Raw genomic sequence first — 20,799 nt, forward strand, 5'->3', positions numbered from 1 at the left:
ATACACTAAAACTACTCATGGCATTGGTCATATCTCTTCAAATGCTGGTCCTAGCTTTTCAAACGTCGGTCATAGCTCTTCAAATGCTGGTCCTAGCTCTTCTAATGCCAGTCCTAGATCTTCTAATGTCAGTCCTAACTCTTCTAATGCCGGTCCTATCTCTTTAAATGCCGGTCCTGACATCACATATCCACCTTCTACCGGTCCTAATCGCCAAGATAATAAATCTACTAACAAAGCTATGAGCCACCGGTCGAATCAAAAGAACCAAAGCATAGATGTTGATTTGGAATCAGACGATAGCACTGACTATGATGAAACAATAATATGCGACCTCGAATATCATAAATCCATGAAGAAGATATCGACAACAAAGATCAAACCAAAAGCAAAGAGGCATAATTCTTCCAAAACAAGTGCTGAAATTGAAAAGATCGATCAAGAAACTAGATCGAATAATTCTAAAACAGCTAAGAAGGGTAAGAATGAATCGAAAATCAAAGAAAGGAAAAACATGAAGGCAAATAACTCAAGTTCTAAGAAGAATGATGAAGTAAAACCCAAGGAAACTGTGACACCCGAGGCTAACCCTGAGATATTGAACTTGGGTGCGTTTTCTCCACTCGTTAATCTGGATCCTGAAATGCCAATTGATAGTATTCAAAAGAGGAAAACTGATACACAAGAGAAGAGCACTAAAGGGGATATTCTAAAGAAGATCGGAACAATTGAAGGCAATGGTTTTGTGGGAAATATAAGGGTTAGATGGGCCGAAAAGAACAAACAAGTCAGGAAAGATAACATCCCTGAAACAGTCACCTCCTCAACTCCTCCTACTGCTGCAATTCCTGGCAAAGAAAATACTCAAGCTGATAACAAGGATCTTACTGCTGGTCCAACGTGGTCAATGAGGAAAAACGAAATAGCAAATTTGACAGGACTGAGAAACCAGATGAAGAAGCTATTTTTCCAAATTAATAAACAAGAGATTACGATGCCCCAAGAAAGAAATGATCAGTTGAATGCTCATTTCAAAACTCACTATCTAAAGAATTGGAATCTCTTCAACAAAGACCAATATGATGAAGTGATCAAGTGGACGGTTGACGCCATGAAGGAAATTTCGAAATGTAATAAAACAAAGGTGTGCACTATCATGAGCAACCCAAATAAAACTTGGCAAGAAGGAAAGGTGTGGAATGGAAATGCCATGAGCGATCCAGAAAAGGGAAAATTCCAGATAGACACCTTATTCCCAAAGGTAATTACACTTGATCATCCTCACCGATTTGAGCTCCCACCCGAAATTGAAGAAAAATGTGTCAAGGCATGGGAGTTTGTCATAGTTGGTCATTTTATGGGCAACATGAAAGCACCATTTGCTGAGGTTAACAGAACGTTGATGGGTCAGTGGGAATCCTCTGGTCTAGAGAGGATCACAATCAATGATCACGGATTCTACTTTCTATCCTTCAGGAATGGAAGCGAAATAAAGTCGATCATAGAGAGCGAATATACTTTTATCAGGGGAAAAAGATTCAAGTTGTACAAGTGGAGCGAGGAACTTAATACTAATCATAAACCGCCTGAACTTGAACAAATCTGGGTAAATCTCAAGAATGTTCCACCACACATGTGCAACCCGATGGGCCTGGCCTATATTTCAAGCATTATAGGCAAACCACTTATGTTTGACCCAGCAATGGAAGGTTATGAGCGTGCATCTGTGGCCAGAGTTAGTGTCGAAATCCATCCAAGTAGCTCTCTTCCAATCAAGCTTGAACTTAAAGATAGACTGGGAAATTTATTTGACATTGGAGTACAATACGAATGGAAACCAAATCGATGTATATGGTGTAGCACTTTCACACACGCTACGAATAAATGTCCAGTCAATAATAATCTAAAATCGAAGGCCAATAACAACACTCAAGTAAGCGATATCAACGACTCTAACCAGGCTCAGGTTGAGAGAAATGTGAACAGGTCTAAACATAACAGCAATAAACGCACTAAGGATGATAAGATGGGCAACCAAAAGCAAGAACAGATAAGGGTAAGGAAGAAGATAGGAAAAAGAATGAAGTGGGTAAGGGTACAAGCTGGCCCTACTAACGTTGATCATATTGGTCATGTTCAGGGCACCGGTCCTAGGGATTCTGTTTTCTCAAGAATAGGTCCTATTCAAAATGTCAGTCCTGGTCAGGGTATCGGTCCTAATAAAGCTGGACATAGACACACCAGTCCTAGAGCTTCTCATAAAGCTACTGTTCCTAACCATATTGACCATATTAAGTCTGGTCTTGGACTTGTTGATCATGAAACTACTCAAGCTACCGGACTTGCTACTACAGGTCCAGATGAAAAATGTGCAACCATTGTTGATCCCGGCTATATTGGTCCTAATACTGGCACAAGTCCTATTATTGTGGATGATACTATTGTTGGTCCTAACTCCACCGATCCCAATACTGATCAAAGAACTGGTCTTGATGTAACTACATGTCCTAGTTCCAAAGTTTCTGAAATTCAAAGATCTATGGGACGGGGAATACTTGGCCCATATGAAACAAGCAAAATTGGATCTGAAGGCACTCCAATAGGTCGTGATTCTACTCTTCACAGTTCTAGGAATGCAAGCAGGAACCTAAAAAACAATGTCATCAAAATTCGAAATGACCTGACCCTTGGGCTCAGAGCCACCTTTCGAGATGATGAACAGGAGAATCTTGGAATAAGTAATAAAGAAGCTCTTAAAAATGGACTGGGAAATCTTGGGTTTTGTGAAATCAAAAGATCAAGTGCAGAAGAAGACAATTTGGTCTTGAATAAGGCAGTGAGCCTTAATTCTGAAGTAGGGCGAATAAAAACCGATAACAAACATGAATCTAGTAGTGAAGAGGTTCAAAGTCAGAAAAGATCTACTAAAGCAGAACAAGATGAAAATCGAAGACAAAGCAGAAAGATCCTGGATCCAGAAGCTACTAAATCTATCACGGGAGAAGATGAGATCTACATGAGGCAACCCTCACTCAATGGCAATAGTATTCCATGTAATCAAACTGTAGCCATTGAGGATACTGAGGCAAGTGATGCTTATGATTTCTCTGATGAAGAGGTCCAGGACAGTCTGGAAAGTCAGGAACCCAACACTTATATTCATTCATGAATATAGTGACATGGAACATAAGGGGACTCAATGACCCTCTAAAATGTAAAGAAATCAGGAGGATCATTGAGAATCAGAAGATCACTATTATGGGTATTCTTGAGACAAAAGTCAAAAGTCGGAACGTTGAGAAGGTTAGCAAACTGTGTATTGATAGTAGCTGGGAAATCATTCATAACTCAAATGACAAAACGGGCAGAATCTGGGTTATTTGGGATAACAAAGTTGTTGAGGTGATGACTCTTTTTTCGAATGATCAAGCAATCCTGGTGGAGGTCAAAGACAGAATCACAAGAATCGTGTTTAATCTTGCTATTATCTATGGTAGCAACTCAAGCACGGAAAGAAGACTCCTCTGGAATTGTCTTAGAAACTGGATCGGTATTGATAAATCTTGGGCTGTCCTCGGTGATTACAACGTAACTAGAAACGAATCTGATCGTAGCCCAGAATCTGAAATTACTCGGGATATGATTGAATTTAATGACTGCATCAGAGATATGGGTTGTATCGAGCCTACCAATTCTGGGAACTTCTTCACTTGGTCTTCTACGAGAGGGAATGAACAAATTAGAAAAAGTAGAATTGACAGATGTCTGGTAAATGAGAACTGGATTAACCAATTTCCGAGAAGTCAACTTCATGCTTTGAATCCGGGTATATCTGATCACTACCCAATTAAATTGTTCTGGGAAAAGGAAGAAAGGTTCAAAAGGCCCTTTAAATTTTTCAATTTTTGGATGGATAACGATAAATTCAAGGGTATCCTCGAAAGTGTATGGTCAACAGATGTCAGAGGTTCCAACATGTACAGGGTTTCTGAGAAGCTTAAGCTCCTGAAGAATCATCTCCAAAGTTTTGACAAGAAGAAGTTCAGCAATATCTCCAATAGAGTTCTGGCTGCTAGAGAAGAATTGGAAGAGGTTCAGAAAAAGTTATTAAGGGATGATAGTGATGAACAACTCAATGAAACAGAAAGATATGCGCTTGAAAACTTCAGGAAGCTGAGTCTGCTTGAAGAGAATTTTGTTAGACAGAAATCAAGACAGAGCTGGCTTTCGTTGGGTGACAAAAACACAGCTTTCTTCTACAGAAAATGCAAGGCTAGAAACATGAGAAACAATGTGTACAGGCTGAAGAATGATGATGGTGAATATGTTCAGGGTCAAAAGGGTGTCCAAGATCTGGCTATTGATTTCTATAAGCAGCTTATGGGTACAAGAAAGCAGCATCAAAGTCACCTGAATACCTTGTATCAAATTATTGATAGGAAAATCTCTGTAGAAGATAGTCGCGAGTTGATAAGGGTGGTCACGAAGGTTGAGGTTAAAGAAGCTCTGTTTAGTATTGATGGGAATAAAAGTCCGGGTCCTGATGTGTTTAATGCACAGTTCTTCAAAGATAATTGGTCGGTTGTGGGTAAAGATGTTACTGATGGGGTTCTGGAGTTTTTCAAAAACAGGAAGATGTTAAAGCAATGGAATACAGCGGTCCTAACCTTGATCCCCAAAACTGCGGTACCTGAGAAAGTACAAGATTTCAGACCAATTTCCTGTTGCAATGTGATTTATAAAATAATTTCCAAAATCATTTCTAAACGTTTTAAAAATGTTATAGGAAAAATAATAAATCTTAATCAATCTGCATTCATCCCCGGTAGGACAATCTCTCATAATATTCTTCTCATGCAGAGCCTATTAAAAGGCTACGGGAAAAAGAAAATATCCCCGAGAGTGGCTATCAAAATAGATATCAATAAAGCTTTTGACTCTGTTAGATGGGAAGTCATTCGAGACTTTCTGGTTGTTTCTGCTTTTCCTATGATTTTTATCGATTGGATTATGCAATGCGTTTCATCATTCTGCTTTGTTGTTAGCGTCAATGGAGTCCACAAAGGCTATTTCAAGGGTGAAAACGGGGTAAGGCAAGGGACCCCCTCTCTTCTTACCTTTTCGTAGCTATCATGGCGATCTTTGAGAGCATCTTCGCGATGTTCCGAAAGAATCGTCCATACATCTTTCACCCATTCTGTGAGGTAGAGGAGGTAACACATTTATGCTTTGCTGACGATTTGTTCATTCTAGCGCACGCGGACATTGATTCCATTAAAACTATTAGGGCTGCACTAACGTTCTTTTCTGAGGTAACAGGTTTAACTATTAATGAAAGCAAAAGTGTGGCATTTTATGGAGGCGTGAAGGACGAAACAAAACAGGACATCTTCAACATCATGGGCATCAATGAAGGCAGATTTCCCATAAGGTACTTAGGAATTCCGTTAACTGCAAAGCAGATCGAGATCTCACACTGCAAGCCGCTGATTGAAAAGGTAAAAAACACGATATATGGCTGGGCAGCGAAAAAACTTTCTTATGCAGGGAGGATCGAACTTATCAAAACCGTGGTTATGGGCATAGTTGACTATTGGGCGCAGCAAATGGTCATTCCGAAGAAGGTAATGAAGGAACTCGACACAATGATGAGAAACTTTATCTGGGGTAATAGTGGAAGAGGAGGAAAGAAAGTCAAATGGACCGCTCTCTGCAAACCGAAGGACGAGGGAGGCATCGACTTGAAGAACTGTATCGAGTGGAACAAGGCTCTAACCTTCAAGCATTTGTGGGCTTTGGAGCGCAATCAGGAGTCACTATGGATCAAATGGGTGCATACGAGATTTATGAAACACGAAACCAGCATCTGGACCTGCAAAATTCACGAAGGTATGAGCTGGTCTCTAAAAAAGATTCTTAAACTAAGAAGCGATATTGCAGATCTTTATGACATCCGACTAGGGGACGGGAAATGCACTCTATTCTGGCACGACCCTTGGTTTGAAAACCAGCCCATCATCGACAAGGAGCAGTTTCAAAATACTCGTATCAGAAGGGACTGCGCAAAAGCGAAAATCAGAGACATCAAATACGGGAATTGGAACTTGCTCTTGAGAAGAATTCCAGAAGGAAAGAGGATACTTGATCATATAAGTAACATACAACTACACGACAGACCGGATATTCATGAATGGAAAGCTGAGGACAATGGGAAGCTGGTATTGAAGAAAATATGGGAGGTAATCCGGGAAAAAGCGCAGAAAGTAGAATGGGCTCCTCTTGTATGGTTAACGAAGATTATCCCTCGACACCAGTTCATCCTATGGCTCGCCTTCTGGGAAAGACTCAACACACGTGATCGTATCAGTAAGTATATGAGCATCCCGGACGCGAGCTGTCTTCTATGCATAGGAAATGAAGAAATCATAGATCACCTATTCGGGAGCTGTTGTATTGCTTCGGAGCTTTGGGACAGATTCTATAAAAGCCTGGAGCTGATCAGTTTCCCGAGCGAATGGAATGAAATCAAAGAAGCGGCACTACTCAAAGCTAAGGGAAATAGATTTGCAACAAGCGTGTTCAAGTGCGGCTTTGGAGCAGTGGTGTATAACATTTGGCAAGAACGGAATGCAAGGGTATATGACAGAACCCGCAGGAGCATTGACGAGTTATAGAAAGATATTGTATCGGATTGCAGCGCCCTCGCGGGAACGTGGAGAGGAATTCCAAGCACGGAGCAGAACTGGAATATCTGCAGGAACTGGAATTTACCGTTTTTTAAACTCACTAGAATTGAAAGCATTGTAAACAGATAATTCATTTACGTTTTTAGCTTTTATTCAGAATGTTACGACTTCAAAATCATTCTAGGCCTGTCTAGAATGATCTCTTAAACTCGTGGTTTTTTTTCCTGTTTTTGGGAATTTTTAATGAAATGACGCTAAGTCGTTTTCCCAAAAAAAAAAAAAAAAAATTGACAACCTGTATTTTTAATTTATATTGGATTAAACCTGAAAAATGCATATCATTTTTTCAAATAAGTGTTGTCATGTCATGTTTTAAATTAAAATTATTTTATTAATCTCCAATTCAATCTTTTTAAGCTGAATTGTTATATTGTATTAAACTAGAATGTCATGTTTATAAAAATAAAATAATGAACATGATATTCCAGTTTAATACAACATTAAAATTGACAATCTATATTTTTTATTTTTGTTGGATTAATTTTCAACGCTTCTTTGTCATGTTCTTAATGAAGCATTGTCATGTTATGTTTTAAACTAAAATTTCTTTCTTATTCTGTAATTTCATGGATCAACCATCATCATCTCATCACGATGTTCAAATCCCCACTACTTCATTTCGAAAATGACCTTCGTGAGTATTACAAGACTAATGTCCAAACAAAGAGTTTCGGCATTTGTATGTTAGGAGCGAGAAATTGTCAAGATGACAAGCAAAAGTGGTTCTCCATTGCATGTGCCAAAAGTGGTGTATTTACTTCATAGGAGAAAAATATTTTAAAAGTTAGACTTTCACCAAAAACGAATTGTAAGTCTAAGAATCTAAGGTAAATGTAACTGTTAGTAGTTGTTCGATTTTGGGTTATTCAAATAACTCAAAAATTCAAAATCACTCTACGTAATCTCATCTATAATTAATCAATTAATTTATTAAAATATTTTTTATTTTAAATTATTATTTTCTATTTTATTTATATATATAATTAAATTAAATAAAGAAATTGTTAATTAAAGATACTTGGTGATATAAATAAGTTACATACGATCATCTGAAATGATTAGCAAATAAGCTAACTCACTAGCCTTAATTATTTATTGATTTATAAATTACTCGTTCAATTACAATCTTACTGTTAGCCTACAATCTACACTGTCAAGTCTCTCTTTTTTGGTGTTAAAATTAAGCTAATTCCATTAATGAATGGAAATAAGATTGTAAATAAATAAAATCAAATCAAATTCACACAAATTCAAACGATGGCATTAACCATGGATGTTAGAATCATTCTAATTTCTTGTGTAAAAATTATTAAATGAAATGAAATGGGACACTATAAAATGAAGGTCATATGTATAATGAGATTAAATAAGTTATTTATTTTAGAACTTATTCTAATCATACATTTAAATAGACACGACTATGTTAGTCGAAATTGTCTTCGCAAAAATTGTCTCGGTGAAAACAATCTACTCAGATTTATTTTGAGCATGCATAGTAGTTTCACGTCAATTATTATTCAAAACATGGTAATGTAAGTGTTTCGATTAATATATGAAATATATTTGATTATGTGCTAATTGATTATTAATATAAATCATGCATATTAGCTAATAATATGATGATTCATGTTATTCATAATAAGTATGATTATCTAGAAATTTATATATATATATATAAATTAAGATTTATTTTCTATCTATTTTTATTTTAATAGATAATTTTGAAATTTGTCACAAATCATGTGTTCTTTGATTGACAAAGATTTGTTATAGAATGTTAAATGTCATATAATTAATTAAGAAACGAATAATTGATGACATTAATATTTATTTTTATAATTAGTTAGTTTTAGTTTTATATTCGATTAAAGATAAATGATCAACATTCTAATTAAGTGTAATAATTAATATTCTAATTAATTATTATGTATTTTTTAAACAGTATTTTTATTGATAAATGAAGTTGTATATATATTTGTTTAATAATATATATGACATATTATTTATCTGATTACGTTTTTATGTTATTGACTATATATATATATATTATAGTTGTTTTGTCATCGTGATGACTAAAATGAAAGAAGCAATAATATATAATATCATATATATGAATATATTAATTTTGGTTTAATATAATATATTCGATATACATTGTTCAATTGCATCATTAAGACTTACTTAATTTGATAATTTTGAAATCAAATAATTACAAGCAAAGTCTTATTTGATTTGAGAATAATGTGGCAAACGTGTCGATATTATGGGATGCAAACGTGCAACCGGAAATAAATATTTAAGCGACTTCGGTCAAAGATGCTTCAAACATTATGATTTCTTTTATAGAAATCATGTGATATGGTGAATATTTATTTGATTAAATATTCTAATTTCTTTTATAGAAATTAAGTGTTGAAATAAATATTTTAATTGATTAAATATTTTTAATTTCTTAGGTGGAGATTATGTGAGAATGATTTATATATGAATAAACATTATAATCTCTTGTATATAAATTATATTTTATTCAATTAAAAGTTTATGATATAGTTATCTTATTCATTGTATGATAAGTATAACAAAAAAAATCTGTAAAAAAACAGTGTAACAATTTCTTAATTAGAAAATCATTGATTTAAATAATACAAATGTGTGTGATTTAAAAAGGATACCAACACGAATGTGGGGGCAAATATTTTTATTGATTATAACACAAAAATAATTGTGTATATTATGATAAATAAAAAGATAATTTATTGTAAGAGAAATATGTTCTCTATAAAAGATAAAGTTGCGCAATTTTACAAAAACAAATAAAATAACAAGAAAATGTCTTGTTTATATTTGCTGAGTTGGTGCTCAAATCGATATTTAAAATTTGAGGATTTTGAAATCAAGAAACGTGTCATATTTTGACATTACTTTCATAAAAATTTTGAAGAATCAATGTCTTCAAAAGGATTTTATGAAATAAATGAAAATAAAAGTTTATAAAGTCTTGATATGACTTATAACAAATTTTATAATAATGATATGAAAATTTAATCATACTTTTATTAAAAACTGTATGTGACAATTATAAATATCATGAAGACAGTGAAAATTATTTCATTACATGTCTTTTGTACGATATTTTTATCGTTGAAAATTACGATAAAATTAATTAAATCAATTAAGGATTTGAATTGCACTACACGAAATATCATGTTGTTATCAAATGATATATTGATATTATTAAATGAAAGACTTTACGTCTAAAAGTGAATATGTTTACACTTAGAAGTGCAATCTACATATGGAAATCTTCTAAGAAACTTATGATGGATAGATTAAACGTTATAATCTATATTTTTGACTTATGTCGAAAAATAAAATATTTTTATGCAAAATATATAATCGTTTACACGAAGGCAGAATAGTTCAAAGGCATTTTGTCTACTAGTTAGCCAAGTAAACAATATTTTCATAAAAAAAATTAATTGATAAGCATGTACGAATGACTATGCTTCTTATTAGAAGATGTTCAAAGGTTAATTAAGAATGTACCAACAAAAATTTCTAATTATTGTGATAGTAATTTGAAATTGGACAAGCTTAGAGTCAATGATAAGTCTAGACATACACGTCTTAGACATAATTTCATTAGACAATACTCTCTAATGGAGTTATCAAATTTGACTATGTAAGTCAAATATAACATTGTGGATCCACTAATCAGATTATTGAATAGAGAGATAGTTTGAAGTCTTTTGAGATATCAGCCTACTATAAGTTGGTATGAAGGAAAACTCAACCTATGCAGACTGGAGATCCCAAGAACTAGGTTCAATAGGACAACCTAATTGTACTAACTTGGAAAGTTATTGTTGAGGATTAATCTTATAACGAAACATTATATATTTTGACGAGGATAAGCATATCGCTTTTAATGATTCTTTGTGAGAAAAGAGATCACCTATGTGAGGGAGAAGTGGGGCCGCTTCGAAAGAATTGTACGGCTCAATTCTAGACCCTCTCACAGAACCAGACACGTGTTCTATTGCCAAAATGGACACAACCATGAGAGCTTGACATGTATCAGGGAGAATTCTATGTGAAAGTGTGTAATCGTTTACACAAATGGCAGAATAGTTCAAGGACATCGAGTCTACTAATCGGCTAGTAGAGTTATATACTTTCATAAGGGAAGGTTCAAAGGGTTACACCTACCTATCTTATATAGAATTCAAATGTTAAACCTTTCACCGGGTTAATCTTTCAATTTCCATTAATGTGGGGATTGTTGAAATTAAGCTAATTCCATTAATGAATGGAAATAAGATTGTAAATAAATAAAATCAAATAAAATTCACACAAATTCAAACGTGAATTAACAGTGAATTTAATCCAAATTATAATTAAATATTAATTATTTAATTAATATTTAATGCCTAATTAGAAAATTAAAGCATAATGTTAGGATAAACATTTAGCTTGAATTGGCCTATTGGCTAACGTATGGACTTTCAATTAGCTAGCATTGAATGTCTAACATTGTATTTCTGCAAATCAACGTGTAGGCTGATGTTAATTAGTTATGGATTAATTAACAAATGAATGAGCAATATTTATTGCTAATAAACGTTTAGATGATTTTATTTGAAGGTTTAATTCTCAGCAATATATACTCATTCATTATTTATTTTACATCACTTAATCATCTTATATTTTCTCACTCTAGAATTCCAAAAGCCCTCTTCTTATTTTTGTGAGTGTTCTTCGAGTTCTTTACTCGATATTTCCATTGAAACTCGGTGATAGTTCAGGTACGCTGATCAAGTTCGACGAGTAGTGATTTCAGTGCAGAATCACTACTGGATTCGTTGTACCCTAGGAGACAGTCATCTACGATAAGGTCCAGCACAAACGGAAGACGATGGAACTGTTTTAAGGGAAATGTGTCTAACACATGCCTCGAATTAACAGTTAATCTGGTGATTTCATTTTTCGTAATATTGTATTTATTTAATTTATTTATAACATCATTTTATATATATTTTCTGTTATTTTAAGACATTATTTCTAACACTTTTCACCAAGTCACGGGTTGCTTGCAGAGTAATTATTGTACTCTATCACCTATAAAAACCAGCTATATGTCTATTTGAATTATTTGACGTTAAAAAACAATTTTAAAATTTCATTTTATTAGTGCCACAAAATTATAATATATTTAAATCATCTCCAACCCACCTGCAAACTCAATTGCATTTTGGGTTTTCCTTCAAAATCTCTCTCCTCCAAACTCAAATATGTAGGGACACTGTTCACATATTCAAAAGTTTTTAAAACTTTCATTTCAGTTCTTTTAGTTTGTTTTTAATTAATTTATAAAACTTATTTATATTTAATTTGTGTACATATTTTATTTATTTATATTTTAATTTATTTATATTTTAATTTATTTATATGTTTAATTCTTATATTTAAATTTGTTTATATGATTAATTTATATTTTAAATTGATCATTTGTGGAAGGAATGCACTAATTTCGAGAATTGATAAATCGTCTATTTTATGTGTGGAAAGTATGTTTAAATAAGGTTTGTTTTGTTATAATTTTTTTTGTTTGTAAAATTTAATTTGTATTTATTTAATAATGTTTAATTTGTTTTATGCAGTTGTATAAATAATTGATTTATTATTAATTATATCAACATTTTCTTTAATTGAATGAGAATTTAAAAGTAATTAATAAGTTGTTGTAAAATTATGGGTTCAATTTGTAATTTTAGATAAATATATAGATAATATTGAAAAAAATAAAAATTATTATAAAAATGAATATTATGAAAATATTCTTTTGAGTTTGAATTTTTGAGTTGGAATTGAATTACTGTTTGATGAAATGTTTACTGTATTTTAGGTTTGAAAATAGGTATTTAGTTGAAAATGACCTTAAAATGAAATTCAACCAAATAATTACGTAACAAAATTTATCATAATTAATAACAGAATATCTAAATGCAAAACATAAAAAATCCTAAAAAACAACACATACTAAGTGAGAAAAAAAATTTAAAAAAAAGATCTAAATTTTATTTTTAATTTTTATTAAATAAGTCTTAAATTTAGTGTTATGGTAGGAAATGTTAATAAAAAAATGATTAAAATTTGTATGAAAGAGTCACATAATTCGAATTAAATAAAGTTTTGTTTGGATGGTTGAAATTGAAATTGACATTAAAATTTTATTTTTAATTTTTAATAAGAATTGACATTAAATTATGTTTGAGATAACTGTAGAATTTTAACTCAATCTTAATTGTTATATTTGAGAAAAAAATATAATAAAAATAATTTAATATATATTATATATTTTATTAAAATATTGATTTGAAATAACCAATTAAAATAAGATGAGTGAGTGTTAAATTTATTTCTAAGTTTCAAATTTTATTGAAATAAAATATTATTTTAACTTGTTAACTTCATATACTAAATATATATATATATATATATATATCGATTCAACATTTTAACTTTCTAAATATAAAAATAAAATATCACTCAAAATTTAATTTCTTAAATTAATATAATTAATATATATATATATATATATATATATATATAAATAAATGTTAGCTTACTAACTAAAAAATAAAAATAAAAAGATATTTGATTTAATATTTTAACATACTAAATTTTTTTAAAAAAATTATTGATTAAAAATTTTAATCGTGTTTTAAATAATAAAATAATAAATTATTTTGTTTGAAAAAACATAAAAATAAAATATAATTTAAAATATAATTCTAATCTAAAAAGAATGAAATTATGAATTATAAAATTATACTTTATTTAATTATACCATTAAAATTTTAATTAAATTCTAATTCTTAATATTAAACCGTTTATCCAACCTCTCATTTTAGTTTATCAAACATTTAAACATTGTCCAACCCAGCTAAGCTCTCAAAAAAAATGTTTGTATTAGTTTGTAATGTTTTTTTAATTAGTTTGAGGGAATTTATTTAATTTTAAATTTATTTTTAAAAAAATGATAAACTCAATTAAAAAATTAGCGAAAGTAAGTCCACAAATTAACGTGGCATACCATGTGGGTAGGAGAGTTAAAATTTTAAAAATATCTCGAAACGTTTATTTCGAAAAAAAAATAAATAAAACCGAAATGACCATTACGGGACTTTAAATGAGCGTTTTTTGGGCCCGAAATTAGTGTTTTGGGACCAGAAATGAGTGTTTTCGAGACGTGGAGACAACCTAGAAGGCCACGTCGGATTCGTAGACTTGTTTTTGTTGATTTTTTCGTTGAGTTTATCATTTCTCTTATTTTTATGTATGTTTGTGTTTAATTAAAATTTAATTAATAAAAAGTTTAATATATTTTTAATATAAAAATATTATTTTAATCATAATTTAATTATAATGTTATTTAATATTGAATTCAATGAAAATTTATTATGTTTATTCTTTTTTTAAATCATAATATTTATTTTAGAGATAAATATTGAATTTTTTAGATCATATATTAATAATAAAATATATACGATAAATTTATATATGGTTAAAAAAAATCCTTAAATTTATAATAAAGAATTATAGTTATTAACTTTTTATTAAATGTTTGTTTATTATATAAAGACTTATTTTATTTAAATTAAAATTTTATATTATTGAATTTTGATAATAATTTTATTAAACAAAATTATATAACAAGTTATTTAGTTTTATATATAAAAAATCGGTTATATATTTAGTATTTTGTATAACTTTTTTATTTATGTTATTTTTAGTTTTTATTATATATTTTTTTTATTAATATTGTTTTTATCAAATGGCTTAATTTGCGTTTATTTAATAATGTTTAATTTTTTTTAATAATGTTTATTTTGATTGATTTGGTAGGTTCGTAATTTGTGATTATTTAATAATGTTTAATTTGTTTTTTTTATAAATTATTAATTTATAATTAATTTTATTATAATTTTCTTTAATTTAATGAGAATAAATATTGTGTTTTAATTTGTAAAATTGATAAAAAAAACAAATATATATATATATATATATATAAATAGTATTAAAAAACTAAAAATTTGTTGAACCAATTTTTGGGTTGGAGTTGATGTGTTGGTTACTACATTTTGTGAGAATAAATTTTGGATTGGAGATAATCCTAGTTAATTTATTTTATTTTATTTTATTTTTTTGTTTAAACCAGTTTCTAAATATAAACTTAGGTCTGGTTTGAATTGAGGTTTTTGAAAAAACCTAAATATGAAAAAAAAAAAAAAAAAAAAAAAAAGTAATGATTGGTGATAATTTTAAGTAGATAATTATTAATTTTTTGATAAAAAGACTTAAAAGTATTGATATATATGAATAAAATAAAAATAATAATTTAAAATAGAAGGTATTTTAGTATTTTGGTTAATAGAATGAGTGATGTAATTGTTAAGAAGTGATTGATTTGAAAAATAATTTTGGATGAGTTTTTTTAAAACCCAAAGAGAACAAGCCTTAGTTAGACGTCGCGCATATAACTGAGTTTAACCCAATACCAAACAAAGTCGACTAGGACCAGAATCTTTAGAGTTCAAAATATAGACCTCGTTTGATTCGGCGTTAATAAGATGCGTATGAACGTTGCGTAATAAGTTGTTATAGTAACTTTGCGTAATAAGCTCATGCAAAAAATTACAATAAATACACTTTTGCGTTTAAACTCAAATTAGTCTCCACACTTCTTTTCTTTGGAGTTTAAAACAAACAAATTAGTCTATAAGATAACTCAAAATTAAACTTACGTGATTATCAATTCTTTGAAAAAAGATGTGTTAATATCTAATGAATTCATATATATATATATATACACAATACAAAACATCAGCATTATAATTTTTTTTTTTAATTAATAAGAACAAGAATGATATCCAGTCATACCCTCTCACCCTCTACTTCCATTGAAAGCATTTTCGGAAATAAAAACAGTGACGTTTTAGACTTTTACATTGACTTTTTCCAACGGGATTCTATGGGGTTAACATTATAGATATAAATAAAAACCACTTTTAACATAAATTAACACTAACATATTAAACTTATTAGATATTTTAGTTGTCAATGATTTTAAATACATATTAAATGCTACAATACTTCTAAAAGTAACTGTGTAAAAAAGGAGTTAATAATTTTTATCTTGGATGATAGTAGAAATTGTAACAATGTTTTAAATAGTATTTTTTTTTAATTTTTTATTGATGATGGGAATTAAGACCATATAAAGCTAGAGCATTCATCAGATAAAACCTGAAAAATATATTTATAGTTTGTAATACTTTTTCTAGATGAATAGTTTACCTTTTTATAAGGGTTTAACAAATTAAAAAAAAAATCATACTAGACTTATAAAGAAAGACCTTGTAAAGAATATTCAATAATTAATAGACATAAATAGGGGCGGAGTCACGTTCATCCTTACCTGGGCTACAGCCCGGGTAGCCCAAATTTCTTTTTGTATGCATTTAACAATAACGACGGTAAAATACCGTTGTTATTGATAATTCTCGTCATTAAAAGTGTAATTTTGTATTCTTTGATTGATAATAGCCCGGGTAAAAATTTAAAACAGTTTAACCCTGTAGCTTTCAAATTCTGGCTCCGCCCCTACACATGAATGATTATTATTATTATTGTGAATGTATTTGGATATATATGATTATAAATAACCCATTGTTTATAGTAAATTTAAGAATAATTGATTAAACAATATGTTAATTCTCATAAGTACATCTAACTTATTTATTGAGCTCAAAATATGATTTATGAAGGCTACAATTTTCAATTATATAAATATATTAATGTAGTTTTCATCTATTTTAATTATGGTGGTCGTTTGTAAGTTGTAACTGAACTAAGGATCCATCTAAAGATATTTACTTGGGTAGATTCCTCACTCATAGAACATATGTTGATTCTCAGATTCATAACTCATTTCTCTTTTCTCACCTCTGCATTACCTCTTTTTTTAAGAGTCATTTTTTCCCGTCTAATCTTAACTCTAGTTTGTATTTAAAATTTATCAAAATAATGAAAGCACATCAGAAATAATTTTGATGAAGATAAATGAAAGATAAAATGAAAACTTGATTAGATAATGAGGATTAGAAATGAAAGATTTTGTTCTAAATTAAATTACATTAAGTATTTTAAATAAAATAAAAAAAAACTCTCAAACATTTTTGTACTTGCATTTTAATATAAAAATATCAATATTATTCTTCAACATTTTCAAAATCAGATCTTAGTTTTATAGGGTAAAACAAATGTATACAAATTCATAGTCCACACATCCTAAATTATTTCCACATCTACCCCAAATTATATATTTTTTTTATTATACATATTTTTCATTCACTTTTCTAAATAATGATTTTCAAATATAAGAATAACATTTAATTTTTCAAACTAATTTAACTATGTTCATTATTTTCAAATTAATATAATTTAATGTTTAAATTCAATTTTCTTACAATTTTTTTCACATTTAAATAATTATAACTCATTATTAAATACATCATAAATTTAATCATTTATATATATATATATATATATATATATATATATATATATATATAATATATATATATATATATATATATATATATATATATATATTTCAATTGATAAATACTAATAAATTTAAAACATTTTTAACTATAATAATACAGTGATTTAATAATTTATAAAAATAATTACAATCATCTTTTTTTTAAATTATTGAGGATTTTATTTCAAACATAGTTGGTTATATCTAGTAGGACGTTTTTAGTTATATCTCTTACAAATTATAGTCTTTCGTGAGTTAAGTTGAAATACGATGAGTTAGACATTTTTATTAAAATGCATCAATTATACTAAAAAATCATCAAATCGCCATACACATATGATATTGCTTTTGTTTTTCAATCCGTTTTTTTTACTCTAGATGTTGTACATTTTGAGATAGTATTCTTTCTACCCTGACATAAATATAATAAATTTATTTATATTATTCATTCTTTTCCTTTTACTTAAAACAAAAATATTAAAATTTCTTCACTAATATATAATTTTGTATGCCCTCGCATGTTCAGTTGTAGACAAAAGCACAAATACATAAAACACAATAACACAATAAAGAGAATGAGTTTCAAAACTTCACCATTCTAATTTCTTATCATCCCTGGATAGGTCTCCCAATGTGCCATTGCATAAATACTACAATCGGTTAAATTATTCCTTATTTGCCACTCTAATTTCCAAACCTTCAAGATTTCTAGCTATCTGCATTATTTAGTACGATGTGACTCTCGTTTTATGCTACTTTTTGCTTGAATTTGTTGTGTGCATTGTAATTGAAATATGACTTCATCATTGGTCTCAAAATGCATGAGAAACTAAAAATAACTTTTACTAGTCGTTTTTCGATCCTTCTAACTATCTGCATGATTTTAGTGCGATGTGACCCACGTTTTGTTGGAGCCCAAAATCAATGAGGCCTGTAAGTGCCTTGAATTCGCTGATTACAGAGACACCTCGCGAAGAAAAAACGACAGAATTCTGGAAAATGAAGAATGTTAAGAAATTTTTTTTAATAGATACTCGGTTGAGTATCTGAAAATTTTATAAAAGAGATTCTCGGTTGTTGAGTATATTGTTTATTTTCAAGAAAACCTGGAAACTGTTATGAAATTTTCTTTTTTCGCGACTTTGTGTAGCCCTATGTTAGACCTACATACCCATAAATTTTCAGCCAATTCTGAAGTGTTTAAAGGGTTCTCGGTATATGGATAAATTGTATTCATGAGTTACTCGGTTGAGTATCTTTTTACAAATAAATTTTATTAAAATTAATCTCTAAAAATACAAATAAATTCTTTTTTTAAAGTTACTTGTTTAAACATGTCTTTATATATGGGCTGAAGAATAAGATGCAGATAACAAATTACATTCAAGAATGATGATGGTGAATATGTTCAGGGTCAAAAGGGTGTCCAAGATCTGGCTATTGATTTCTATAAGCAGCTTATGGGTACAAGAAAGCAGCATCAAAGTCACCTGAATACCTTGTATCAAATTATTGATAGGAAAATCTCTGTAGAAGATAGTCGCGAGTTGATAAGGGTGGTCACGAAGGTTGAGGTTAAAGAAGCTCTGTTTAGTATTGATGGGAATAAAAGTCCGGGTCCTGATGTGTTTAATGCACAGTTCTTCAAAGATAATTGGTCGGTTGTGGGTAAAGATGTTACTGATGGGGTTCTGGAGTTTTTCAAAAACAGGAAGATGTTAAAGCAATGGAATACAGCGGTCCTAACCTTGATCCCCAAAACTGCGGTACCTGAGAAAGTACAAGATTTCAGACCAATTTCCTGTTGCAATGTGATTTATAAAATAATTTCCAAAATCATTTCTAACGTTTTAAAATGTTATAGGAAAATAATAAATCTTAATCAATCTGCATTCATCCCCGGTAGGACAATCTCTCATAATATTTTTCTCATGCAGAGCCTATTAAAAGGCTACGGGAAAAAGAAAATATCCCCGAGAGTGGCTATCAAAATAGATATCAATAAAGCTTTTGACTCTGTTAGATGGGAAGCCATTCGAGACTTTCTGGTTGTTTCTGCTTTTCCTATGATTTTATCGATTGGATTATGCAATGCGTTTCATCATTCTGCATTGTTGTTAGCGTCAATGGAGTCCACAGAGGCTATTTCTAGGGTGAAAACGGGGTAAGGCAAGGGACCCCCTCTCTTCTTACCTTTTCGTAGCTATCATGGCGATCTTTGAGAGCATCTTCGCGATGTTCCGAAAGAATCGTCCATACATCTTTCACCCATTCTGTGAGGTAGAGGAGGTAACACATTTATGCTTTGCTGACGATTTGTTCATTCTAGCGCACGCGGACGTTGATTCCATAAACTATTAGGGCTGCACTAACGTTCTTTTCTGAGGTAACAGGTTTAACTATTAATGAAAGCAAAAGTGTGGCATTTTATGGAGGCGTGAAGGACGAAACAAAACAGGACATCTTCAACATCATGGGCATCAATGAAGGCAGATTTCCCATAAGGTACTTAGGAATTCCGTTAACTGCAAAGCAGATCGAGATCTCACACTGCAAGCCGCTGATTGAAAAGGTAAAAAACACGATATATGGCTGGGCAGCGAAAAAACTTTCTAATGCAGGGAGGATCGAACTTATCAAAACCGTGGTTATGGGCATAGTTGACTATTGGGCGCAGCAAATGGTCATTCCGAAGAAGGTAATGAAGGAACTCGACACAATGATGAGAAACTTTATCTGGGGTAATAGTGGAAGAGGAGGAAAGAAAGTCAAATGGACCGCTCTCTGCAAACCGAAGGACGAGGGAGGCATCGACTTGAAGAACTGTATCGAGTGGAACAAGGCTCTAACCTTCAAGCATTTGTGGGCTTTGGAGCGCAATCAGGAGTCACTATGGATCAAATGGGTGCATACGAGATTTATGAAACACGAAACCAGCATCTGGACCTGCAAAATTCACGAAGGTATGAGCTGGTCTCTAAAAAAGATTCTTAAACTAAGAAGCGATATTGCAGATCTTTATGACATCCGACTAGGGGACGGGAAATGCACTCTATTCTGGCACGACCCTTGGTTTGAAAACCAGCCCATCATCGACAAGGAGCAGTTTCAAAATACTCGTATCAGAAGGGACTGCGCAAAAGCGAAAATCAGAGACATCAAATACGGGAATTGGAACTTGCTCTTGAGAAGAATTCCAGAAGGAAAGAGGATACTTGATCATATAAGTAACATACAACTACACGACAGACCGGATATTCATGAATGGAAGCTGAGGACAATGGGAAGCTGGTATTGAAGAAAATATGGGAGATAATCCGGGAAAAAAGCGCAGAAAGTAGAATGGGCTCCTCTTGTATGGTTAACGAAGATTATCCCTCGACACCAGTTCATCCTATGGCTCGCCTTCTGGGAAAGACTCAACACACGTGATCGTATCAGTAA

The sequence above is a fragment of the Impatiens glandulifera genome, chromosome 1 (assembly GCF_907164915.1).
Source record: "Impatiens glandulifera chromosome 1, dImpGla2.1, whole genome shotgun sequence".
NCBI classification, from domain to species: domain Eukaryota; kingdom Viridiplantae; phylum Streptophyta; class Magnoliopsida; order Ericales; family Balsaminaceae; genus Impatiens; species Impatiens glandulifera.